The sequence below is a fragment of the Sarcophilus harrisii genome, chromosome 1 (genome assembly GCF_902635505.1).
Source record: "Sarcophilus harrisii chromosome 1, mSarHar1.11, whole genome shotgun sequence".
Lineage (NCBI taxonomy): Eukaryota > Metazoa > Chordata > Mammalia > Dasyuromorphia > Dasyuridae > Sarcophilus > Sarcophilus harrisii.
Window position 1 is genome coordinate 429,592,329 of NC_045426.1, and position 12,379 is coordinate 429,604,707.

At 34.2% G+C, this 12,379-nt stretch overlaps 1 protein-coding gene across 1 annotated transcript in view; it reads left to right on the top strand.

The window, feature by feature from the left end:
* The first annotated feature begins 8,978 nt into the window (after window positions 1-8,978).
* SERPINB5 (serpin family B member 5) overlaps window positions 8,979-12,379 on the top strand; it is a 40,403-nt gene continuing 37,002 nt past the window's right edge. The window contains exon 1 of the mRNA XM_031946180.1: window positions 8,979-9,088. The gene's annotated coding sequence lies outside the window, so the exon portion shown is untranslated. The remainder of the gene's footprint in view (window positions 9,089-12,379) is intronic.

Sequence of the window (12,379 nt, forward strand, 5' to 3'; positions counted from 1 at the left end):
AATGTAATGTAAAATGCACTGAGCTAGGAATCTGGTGACTACTGGTGAGGTGCTAGTCTTGCCTATGCACTTGATTTGGGGCAAGCAACCTCCCCTCACTGGTGTTAAACAGGAGAGTTAGACTCTAAGATACTTTTAAGTTCTGACACGTTAAGGTTTTAATCACTCCAAATTCATCTTTCTGGTAGAGTCAAGAGAAGTTTTACGTGGATTTTATAAATGCTTAGCACAAACAGAAGCTTCCCAGAGTTGAAGGGAGATCAAAAGAGCTCCATAAGTTAGGTTTTCATGTGGTCAGGAGGCAGGAAGCTTCTAAAAACTTTTAACTGAATGAACACAGCATAGTTATTGAGGCTTCCCTGTGTTCTGAGATAGTAAAATGAATAATAACAGTTATAGCTAGCATTTATATAGCGCATTAAGTTTTTCACAATGCTTTACAACTTTATAGTGATCCTGAGGTAGGAGCTATTGTTAACCCTATACTTACAGATGAGGAAACTGAGGCTTAGAGAAATAAGTGACTTGTCCTGGGTCACACACAACTGGGAAGTATCTGAAACTGGATTTGACTTCAGGTTTTCCTCTTTCTTAGTCCAGCACTCTATCCACTGTACCACCTAACTACACTAATAGGCTATGTTTCTAATGTATGTCTCTCAAGTCTCTATATCATTAAATTCTCATCAGATTTCAGACTAAGTCCTCTTAGTCACTTAGTCCTCAGTCATTTCTCCTAGGTCCCTGGCTATCTTCTATTTCACCGTATCATAGAATCATGAAATAAAAAATTTCTTGGTTAGGAAAGACATTAGAGATTACTTAGTCCAAGTGAAGGAAAGGGAGGATAGAGCAAAGGTCTATGGGAAAGATCAGGGAGGTTGGGAGAAATGGGCACCTTGCTTTGAAAATCACCATCTTTTACATGTGGCATTTTAGTTGTCAAGTAGCCAGAAAATACAGGAATAATAAAATATATCTTTTACATGTAATATTTGAATAAGTCTAATCCATTCTCTTTTCTCTATTTTCAAATATGTCTAGTGGAATTTAAAAGATTTTAATATTTTGGTTAAAGTGGATTATGTGATACTAGTTAATATTTCTTACTCAGATCAATCAATAATCATCATCAGACCAAACCCTTTTTAAAAATGGGAAGTTTTCTGTAGATTATGACTTTATCCAAAATGTTATATTCAGATCTCTCATTAGGCCTTATTATTCCATGGTTTAATCTAGAAGGTGGGAGTTAGTAGTAATTACAGCAAATACCTAATAAAAACTATTAAGTTGAGTGTTGAAATAGAAAATGAAAGGTCATTTTAATGATACTGCTAAATTGGTAGATTATATCTACGCACCCACAGATTTCTTGGATAGCTGAACAGGTCAGAAAATGTAGTAATTTATTAGAGTCTGCTATCAACTCTTTTTTTTTGTGAACATGTTCTTCTCCTATATATGTTTCAAGAGTCTTATGAACTCAGAATCTTCTGATGTTGGCAATAGTGTGACTTGGAAGATTGAGCCAACAACTCATTCATATACATCTCCTTCCTTGAAAAAAAGAATGGAAAGTTATTAAGCATATGAAATACTTAGACATTGTCAATCTTGAGGAAAGACATATATGCAAACCATTGTTTGAAAAATAGGGATGTAGGTTTGCTAGGTAAGAACCTTGCTTAGAAAACTAGCTTTTATGACTTCTATTAAATCTATCTATCTACCTATCTACCCTTTTAATCTGTATATATGTATATTTATATATATATATATGTATGCAATATGATCAAATAAAATAGGCATTTTCATAGACATAGCAGAACACAAAGGTAGTGTTGTATATGAAACTGCAAATTTCTATTATATACAGTTTGCTTTTCTTTTCAAATTTCTAAGTTCTAGTGGTAGCTTATAAAGCTTTCTTGTGTTTCTGTCTGGCCTTCCTTCTGTTGTTTTCTCTGTTTTTTTTTTTTTTTTTTTTTAATATGCCTCTAAAGAGTGATATTACAAGTAAATTAGAAGAACAAAGGATAGTTTACCTTTCAGATCTGTGAAGGAAGGAATTTATGACCAAAGAAGAATTGGAGTATCTTATGGAAGGCAAAATGGAAAATTTTGATTATATTAAATTTAAAAGTTTTTGTACAAACAAAACCAATGCAGACAAGATGGAAGGGAAGCAATAAACTGGGAAAAATAATACACATCCAAGGTTTTGATCAAGGCCTTATTTCTAAAATATGCAGAGAATTGACTCAAATTTATAAGAATTCAAACCATTTACTAATTGATAAATGATAAAAGAATATAAACAATTTTCAGATGAAGAAATTGAAACCATTTCTAGTCTTATGAAAAGTGCTCTAAATCACTATTGTTCAGAGAAATGCAAATTAAGACAACTCTTAGGTACCACTACACTTCTCAGATTGGCTAAGATGATAGGAAAAGATAATGATAAATGTTGGAGGGGATGTGGGAAAACTAAGACACTAATACATTGTTGGTAGAGTTGTGAACTGATTTCAACCATTCTGGAGAGCAATTTGGAACTTTGCTCAAAAAGTTATCAAACTGTGCATACCCTTTGATCCAGCAGTGTCTCTACTGGGCCTATCTCCCAAAGAGATCTTAAAGGAGGGAAAGGGACCCATATGTACAAAAATACTTTTGGCAGCTCTTTTTGTAGTGTCAAGTAACTAGAAACTGGATGGATGCCCATTAGTTGGAGAGTGGCTGAATATAAGTTATAGTATAAAAATGTTACTGAATATTATTATTCTATAAGAAACAATCAGCAGGCTGGTTTCAGAAATGTCAGGAGAGACCTACATAAAGTGAAGTGAGTAGAACTGGGAGATCATTGTACAAGGCAACAGCAAGAGTATACAGTGATCAGTTCTGATGGAAGTGGCTCTTTTCAACAGCAAAGTGATTCAGGCCAGTTCCAATGATCTAGTGATGAAGAGAGCCATCTGCACCTAGAGAGAGGACTCTGGAGACTGAGTGTGGATCACTACATAGTATTTTCATTCTTTTTTTTGTTGTTTGCTTGCATTTTGTTTCTTTCTCATTTTTTTCCTTTTTGATATGGTTTTTCTTGTGCAGCATAATTGTGGAAATATGTGGAAATATGAAAAAGAATTGCACATGTTTAACATATATTGACTTGCTCTCTAGGGGAGAGGATAGGGAGAAGGGAGGGAGAAAAATTTGGAACACAAGGTTTTGCAAGAGTGAATGTTGAAAATTATCTTTGCATATGTTTTGAAAATAAAAAGCTTTAATAAAAAACAGAAAAAAGAAAAAATACAAAAATATGCCTCAGTGATCCTCTTTTTCTTTTCCTTTATGTTTCCTTTCTTTTTGAGTTTGGGTCTTCTTATTTTACCCAGGCTTTAAATGCAAGGAGCACTTGTGGGTCCGATCCTACTATTGATCAATATAGAAATCTAAACTTGCTCTACTTCTCTGACCTGGCTTGGTTTGCCTCTCTTTAGGCAGTCTAGTGATCTTCTGCTCCCTGGGGCTCATCATATTTTATTAAGTACCTACTATGGCTACGTATTGGGGATACAAATAAAAGAAAGAGAAATAGTGTCCATTCTCAAGTATTTTACATTTTATTGGGGAGATTTGTAGATATGTAAATATATACAAATATATTTAAAATAAATGAGGTGAATTTAAGGGGAGGACACTACTTGATGAAAGAAATCAGGAAAGACTTCATGTGGCAGGCAGTGTTTGAACTTTTTTTCCCTTGATTTCCTCAAGGGGATTTAGTGATTTGCCCAGTAACTACTAAGTATCTCAAGCTGTATTTGAACTCCTCCTCACTCCAGGGCCAGTGCTGTACCCACTGTGTCATGTAGCTGCCCTTGAACTGAATTTAAAAAAAAAAATGAGAGATTCTAAGAGGCAAACCTGAGAACTGAATACACTCCAGGCATGGGTGATAGCCAGTGCTAAGTTGAAGAATTGGAAGATGGAATAACTTGTTCAAAGAGCAATAAAAAGGCCAATTTGGGCATGAAGGAGAATGAGTGATGTGTAATTAGGCTGGATAAGTAGTCTGTAGCTATGTTGTAAAGGACTTTCAATGCCAGACAGAAAAGTTTATTTGTGATTTTTGAAACGATAAAGAGACATTGAAGATTATTGATTAGGAGAGGGGATGACATCAGTCCCTCATTTGAGGAAATCTCTATGTGAATTATGTGGAGGATAAAATATACCAGACAAGAAGTGCTGGGGGCAAGAAGAACTAGAATGGTTGTGATGGGAAAAGAAAGAAGGGGACAGATCCAAGAAAAGGTATAAAGTTAGAAGTGACAAGATTTGGCAACTGATTGGATATGTGGAGTGTAGAGTGAAGAATCTGAGGATAACAAGGTTTTGCATGAAAGATATCAACTGCAATAAAAGAATTCAAAAGAGGGGCAAATAAATTTTGTTATGCTTACACTGAGTTTGAGAATGCTAAGGGATGTCCACTTAGAAATAGCCATAGGAAGTTGGAGACACTTAACTAGATCTTAAAAGAGATGCTATGGCTGAAGCCTGGTGATCATTTTTAGAAAGATGATAATTAAATCCATGGGAACTGATGAAATTAGCAAGGGAGAGAGTGTTGAAAAAGAAGAGAGCCCTCTTATTCTGGTAGGAGAGTCATGTGAATCGTGGACCACCAAACTAGGTTGAGAAGGAGACAGAAAAAGTCAGAAGAAAAAGAGAGCAATGTCATGAACATAGAGAGAATCCTGGAAAGGGGGAGGATCAATAACTTTATATTTAGTTATATTAGAGAGGTCAAGAAGGATTTGACAATTAAGAGATCATTGGTAACTTTGGAGAAAGGAGTTTCATTCAAGTGTTGTGGTTAGAACCAGATTGCAAAGGACTGAAAAGTGAGGGGGGAAGAAGTGAAGATAATGATTACAGCCAGCATTTTCTAAGAATTTGGCTGTGAAAGGAGGAGATACAGGATCACAATAATTTGAGAGAATGGTCAAGTCTAGTGAATTTTTTAAGGATGGGATAAATATAAGCATGTTTGGAGACAGCAGAGAAGGAAGGAATAGATAATTGGAAATTGATAGTTAGAGAGAGTGAGGGGGATCTGCTGGAGAAGATGGGAAGAAATGGAATCAAAGATAAAGGGGAGCTGGTCTTTGTGCGAAGAACTACTCATCAGATTGGGTAATAAAGGAGAAAAGAATGAGGTGTGGGGATTGAGAGAAGAAAAGAAGGAGATAGTTCATGACAAGTGGAAGTTGCTATTTTTTTCTCTATTTTCTCAGGAAGTTGAGGGGAGGTCCTCATTTGAAAATCTTGGGGGAAAGAAATAGCATGGGAGACTTGAGAAAAGAAGAGGTTTGAGATAGTCTTTTTGGTAGAGTTGGAATAAAGAATCCATTAGAAAGGAGTAAAAAATTATGTTGCTTTAGTAATGTCCCAATAGTAGCTTACTAAATGTCACACAAGTAGTAAAAGCCAAGATGTCAACTCAGTTCCTCTGATTCCAAATTATGCATCCCAATATGTCCTCCACTGCTTTTTATACTTCAGTAAAGTAATCTTTCATAGGCAATATGTATTTGAATCTGACAACAAGCTTCCAAAGGAAGGCAGGGAATGTCATCATCCATGTTTAGAGAGGAGCTACCTGTAGCTCAGAAAGCATCACATAGCTAGTAAGAGGAAGAGATAGGATGAGAATCCAGATTTTTTCCTGATAATATGTCACCCTAAATATCAGAAACTTGAGGTTAAAGATCTTTCTCTTTTAATTTGAAGAAAGATGCTGTATCTAGATTATCTGAACTGATGTACTAGGACATAATTAGAGTAGCCCATGTTGTGCCACTAATTATCTATGCACTATGACTTTGGGCATTTAAAATGAGAGTATTTAGTCAGGTGATCTTTCAAATTCTTTCTAGCTCTAACAGTAAATGATTATAAGTTCATCTTTTGGTGGATTGATAAAACCAAGGATTCCAAGTCACTTAGAGAAAGCACTAAACATAGAGACATTTCCAAATAGATAAAACCTCTTTGATTTTTAAAAAAATTATTTTAATTGTAAGTAAAGATGGTTTTAACATTCATTTTTGTAACATTTTGAGTTCTAACTCTTTTTTCCCTCCTTCCCTTCCCTTCTCCCTTTATAAGACAACAAACAATCTGATACAGGCTATACATATTCAATCAATTTTTAACATATTTCCAAATGAGTCATATTGGGAAAGAAAAATCAGAAAACCAAACCAAAACAAGACAACAACAACAAAAAAGATGAAAATAGTATGCTTTGATCTGCATTCAGTCAATTCTTTCTCTGAATGCGGATGTCACTTGTTCATTCCAAGACTATTGGAATTGTTTTGGATCACTGTATTGCTGAGAAGAGTTAAGTCTATCATAGTTGATCATCACACAATCTTGTTTGTGTGTACGGTATTTTCCTGGTTCTTCTTGCTTCACTCAGCATCAGTTCAGGATTTTCTGAACTCAGCCTGTTCATCTTATAGAACATTATATTCATATTCCACAACTTGTTCAGTCATTTCCCAACTGATGGACATCCACTCAATTTCCAATTTTTTTTACACCACAAAAAGAGCTATTACAAACATTTTTGAACATTCCCTTTCCCCTTTTATAATGTCTTTGGGACATAGACCCAGGAGTGACACGGCTGGATCAAAGAGCATACCCTTATTAGTTTTTTAGCCCTTGGACATAATCCAAATTGCTTCCCAGAATGGCTGAATCATTTGTATGCCAGTTTTTTCACATTCCCTCCAATGCTTATCATTAGTGTTTCCTGTCATCTTAGCCAATCTGATAAGTATAAGGTGGTATCTCAGAGTTGTTTTAATTTGCATTTCTCTGATCAATAATGATTTAGAGCATTTTTTCATATGAGTATAGATGGATTTTAATTTCTTCATCTGAAAATCATCAGTTCATATTCTTTGATCATTTATCAATTGAATTTGAATTTTTTTTTCCATTTTTTATTAGGATGTGCAGAGAATGTCTTTGAACCATGTTTGGAAATAACAAAGAATCCAAAAGAGACTAGAGAACTAGAAGTAAGATAGACAAACCTCAATCAGGGGGTGAAACTCTGAGTTATTTTGAACTCTTATAGTAGGAAGTTTGTGCCAAGAAGAAATAATTTGTTACATGGAAACTCTTTATAACAATAGTTTTCACTTTGTGGAAACAAACAATACTAATGCTATATATCTTATATTTGTCTGTACTTTGCTTATGATGCCTTCTTGCTTAGAATGCCATTTTTTTTCTGCCCTTCCAATCTATCCTTTAAGATCTGTTTCATATACCACTAAATTATAAACTCATTGAGGGCAGGAATCATCTACTTTTTAACATCTCTGGATCTTCTTTATGACCTAGTATGATATATAGTGTGAAGAAACTTGTGTTTATTGCTATTGTTGCATCATTTCAGCCATGCTCAGTTTTTGTGATCCAGTTAGGGTTTTATTGGCAAAGATACTGGAGTGGTTTTCCATTTTCTTCTCCAACTTATTTTATAGATGAGGAAACTGAGGCAAATAGGGTTAAGTGATTTCCCCAGGTCACATAACTAGTAAGTGTCTGGGGTTAGCTGTTTACTCAAGTCCCCCTGACTCCAGGCCTGGCATTCTATCTATTGTACCACCTAATTTCCCACATGTAGGAACTACTCAATAAATATTTGTTACATAAAAAAATGAATGAAATAATGATGGTTACATAGTGGTAGCCTGGTGCAGTAGATACAGAAAGATCTGAGTTCAGAACTTGCATCTGACACATTAATTGAATGGTCCTAGGCAAGTCACTTAATCTTTGTTTCAGGCATCTATACCTATACCTATAATTAATACTATATTAATTATAATTAATTAATTATATTGATTATAGATGTAATTAAAAATAACAACAACTAATATTAGCTATATTGCAAAAAGAAAAAAATAAGACAATAAAAAAAGTTACAAATAAAAAGGAATGCTTCATCCAACATTTAGAATTCACCAGTTTTCTCTCTGGAATTATCTCGAATCATTATCTTGATCAGAATGGCTAAATCTTTTACAATTGATCATCCTTACAATTGCTGTTACTGTGTAACAGCACAGTTCTGCTATTCTTTATTCCTGGTTCTGCTTAGTTTGCTTTGCATTAGTTCATATAAGGCTTAAAAATTTTTTTTAAGAATTTATTTTTTTAAATAATTATAACTTTTTATTGACAGAACTCATGCCTAGGTAATTTTTTTAACAACATTATCCCTTGCATTCACTTCTCTTCTGACTTTTCCCCTCCCTCCTTTCACTCCCTCCCCCAGATGGCAAGTAGTTCTATACATGTTAAATATGTCACAGTATATCCTAGATACAATATCATGCAAGTCTTTACAGGCATTTCTGAAACCATCCTGCTCAGCTTTCTTATAGCGCAAGAGTATAACATCACAATTTTACACCACAAGTTGTTCAACCAATTAATAGGTATCTCCTCAATTTCCATTTCTTTGTTACCTTACAAAGAGTTGCTATAAATATATTTTGCACATATAAATCCTTTTCACTTTTTAAAAAAGTCTCTTTAGGGTACAGACCTAGTGGTGGTATTGTTGGATCAAAAGTGTGCAGTTTTATAGCTCTTTGGGTATATTCCAGATATTTTTCTGGTAAGATTATACAAGTTTATACCTCCACCAATAGTCCCTAGTGTTGCAGGTTTTTCACATCCCTTCCTTGCTGTAGCATGTTGTGAAGCTCTGCAGACAACAGCAACTTTAGGCTGAATCATTTTTTTTTTTTTTTAATTTTGGAAAAGTTGCCAAGGTATATGAGTAAGAAGAGAAAGCAAGTGGGAGGGGAGAGACACAGAGAGTGCAAATTAGGAGCGGCTACAGTGGGAGTGGCTCAGGTCTCAGGTGAGCTAACTGGCTCTTTCTGTTCTGAAAGGCATTGCCTCAACACCCAGTTTCCCAGCTCCACTCTTTAAATTTCTTTTGCCATTGCTTTCCCCAGGATTACTGCATAGCAAGGTAAGGGGAAATGAGGGAGATGGGTAGATTTTCCTTCTTAACTTCTGAAATCTTAAAAGAAAATAATAACTTTGAGGAGAAAGGGAGAGAAACTTAACAGACGATGCAAAGGCAAATTCTTATGAATGTTGATTTCCTACTCATCACTTTGCTTTCAAGTTAGCCAGGCAGCTTGCCTTACTTTTCCCACTGTGACCTGGGAGTACTGATTCTGGGACTGAAATCAAATTTAACCATACAAGCCAGAAACATATAATCTCTTCAAGTGGGTGACCACTGATTCATGAAGGAAGAAGTGGTTTCCCAGTATTCTGATTATGTTCTCTCAGTCAACTTTAGAATTCAGTCAGTTAGTCTTTGATTCATTGAAAGCTATAATTTTTTTTTTTTTATTATCAGTTTCAAAAAGGGTGTGTATCTTGAAAAGTAAGCAAGTTTTTTTTTTTTCTAAACTTTTTAATTTGCTAATTACAAAGGAAACACTGGAATGACTGGTTCACTCATTAGCAGGTACTGCTTAACTGGGATTTAACCTTATAATACACTTGTATCCTAAACATGGGGAAAAAATCAGAGGAAGGATTATAGTGCATAGGTAATTTATGGAGACTTAATATTAACATTATTAATACTTTATATACCTAACACTTACATATTGCCTAAAAGTTTAAAAAATGCTTTGCCTACATTATCTCATTTGATCTCATTTCTGGGAAAATATATACTAGAAAATGATCAGAAGATGATAGGATTCATGGAGAGAGAGACTCTGAGCTGTATATATGAAAGAAGTACTACCACTAGTGAAGTCATAGATACACCAATGTACCAATACATTAGCCACATGATTGTTTTTTGTTTTTTTTTTTTACTTGATGAATTGTCATTAATTCTGGGTCAGTACAATTGTATTTTCAGTTGGTTTCTTTCAAAGAACAGAGGATTAGATCTAGATCTGGAAGGGACTTTAGAGACTATGTAGTTCAACCCTCTCATTTTACAGATGAGGAAACTGAGGCTCTGAGGAAGATGGGTGATTTATCTAAGATCCCACAGGTATAAGTGGTGAAAGAAGCACTAAGGAGAGCTCTGGGACTGGAATAAAAGGCCTGAATTTAAATTAGATCTCAGACACCAGTTGACTCTGAGAACCTCAATTTTACTGCAGACTGCCTCAATTTCTTCAACTATAAGATGGAAATAAAATAGCACCAACTCCTAGGGTTATTGTGAGAATCAAATGAGACAATATTTGTAAGTACCTTGCAAATTTTAAAGTACTACACAAATATTAGCTATTATTGTTCTGAAAAGATGGACCTACTTTTATGAAGAAATTGGTCCTCATGAGTCCCTCTTATTGCAGTATTTCCATATTTCCTCTTTGGCAACAAGGCACCATATTCTCCTAAATGATTACAGATCATTACAGTTACATCTTAACTATGGTGGAAAGAAACTTGACAAAAGGCTGTCATGGATTTGTAGAGTCATAGACTTAGAGTGGGCAAGGATTTTTGATATAATATAATCTAACATTTTGATGTTTTCATATAAAGAAAAGCCCAACGAATTTTTGGAAGTTGAGAGTTTTGGGACTAAGAAAAATGTGGTGAAATGAAGAAATGATAGAAGCTATGTTGCTATGGACACTGAAGTTTAGACTCCATGAAGTTGGAGAAGATAATTTGTTGTACCAATTCTACTTTGCCACAGGCAAATGAATTATATGATTTATTGGGTCTTTCTACCTAACTGTTATGATGCTTATTTAACATCTGCAGTGATCTTACATTTACAGAGTACTCTAAGTACTAGAATTTCCAGACTTTTTTTTCTTTTAATGCCTACTTATTTTAGCTAAGCAAGTTTGAATCAGGTTAGGCGGGTCTCAAAGTTAACTGAACTCTGATCTTAAGAAGACTATGCCAGTTCCCAGACACATTGCAGATGCTGAGTAATTTCCTTGTGGGTGGAAAGGCAGAAGACTTGTCCTATGGATTTGCTTAATTCAAACTAAGGATTCTTAACAGAAAATGTTCCTCTATGTTTTTAAGTTTGCTTGGTTATATTTTGAATGTGATCATTTCAGTTTCTCTAGGATTACTGCTACTACATTGCAATAAATTATGGTCATTGGGAAAAGGTTGCCAACCAAACAACATTGCTGGCAGCAATAGATTGGTCATATATATAGCAATGGAAAAGAAAACTGGTATTTTAGATTTTTTTTAACAGAGTAGAAGGTAATTAAACATGCAAAATCAAATAATGAATTTCTAAAATTTGTTAATTTAGGGCCTTTAAAGTCTTTGTTCTGTTGGTTCTAAATTCTTTATAGCAGGAATTCTCAAGACATTGTACATAGTAATAGAGTAGCATACATTTTAAAAAGTGTTTTGTTCTGTAATGTTAATTCTAAATTAAAATGCATAAAATAGAGCATTTAAGAGATTTATTTATAAAGCTGGTTCTTTATCCAGGCAAAATTATTTGGTTTTATTTTTGTGTGTCTCTGTGTTTGTAGAAAGCCTATGTCAAGTTTTTTCTGATTCCCTCCTCCAGTTAATAGAGCTTCTCTTAAATTACTTTCTATATGTTGTATATATACTTAATATTTGCATGTTGTTCCCCCAGATAGAATGTAAACTTGTTAAGGACTATTTAATTTCTGTCTCCTTGTACTTAGCACATAGTTAGCACTTAATACTCCTTGATTGATTAATTAGGATAATAAATTTTCTAGTTTTGCTTCATACAATAGCTCAAAAAGAACATTGCTTTTCTAGGTTTATGGTTGCAAATGCTTTTATGCAAATCTTTGAACTTCTGTGCTCATTAACTCTTTTCTTCTGACTGTTGTATTTCTTTCTTTAAATAGTATTGGTGGTTGGCAGGCCTAATATGAATTGTAAGAGTGAATAAACTGATTTGGAAAAACAAGACCAAATCACTAGGATGCTAATTAGAGTGAATGAAAATTATTTTAAAAATAATTAGTAGCAATAACCCTCACTGTCTCTTTAAAATGCAAATATATTATTGGTATTATTAGTATTATGGCATAATGTAACATTGGTGTATTAGCATTGGTATATTGGCAATTTGTATATGACACTGGTATGTGGCATTGGTATATGAAACTGATATGTGGGCAATATTGGTGCGTTAGCAAATGTTCATTCATTCAACATTTATGAAGCACTTTTAAGGAGCTAAGCTAGATTGAGCAGAGATAAGAAAATTAAGACATGGCTTTAATCCTTAAAAACTTAAAATCTTGTAAAAAAA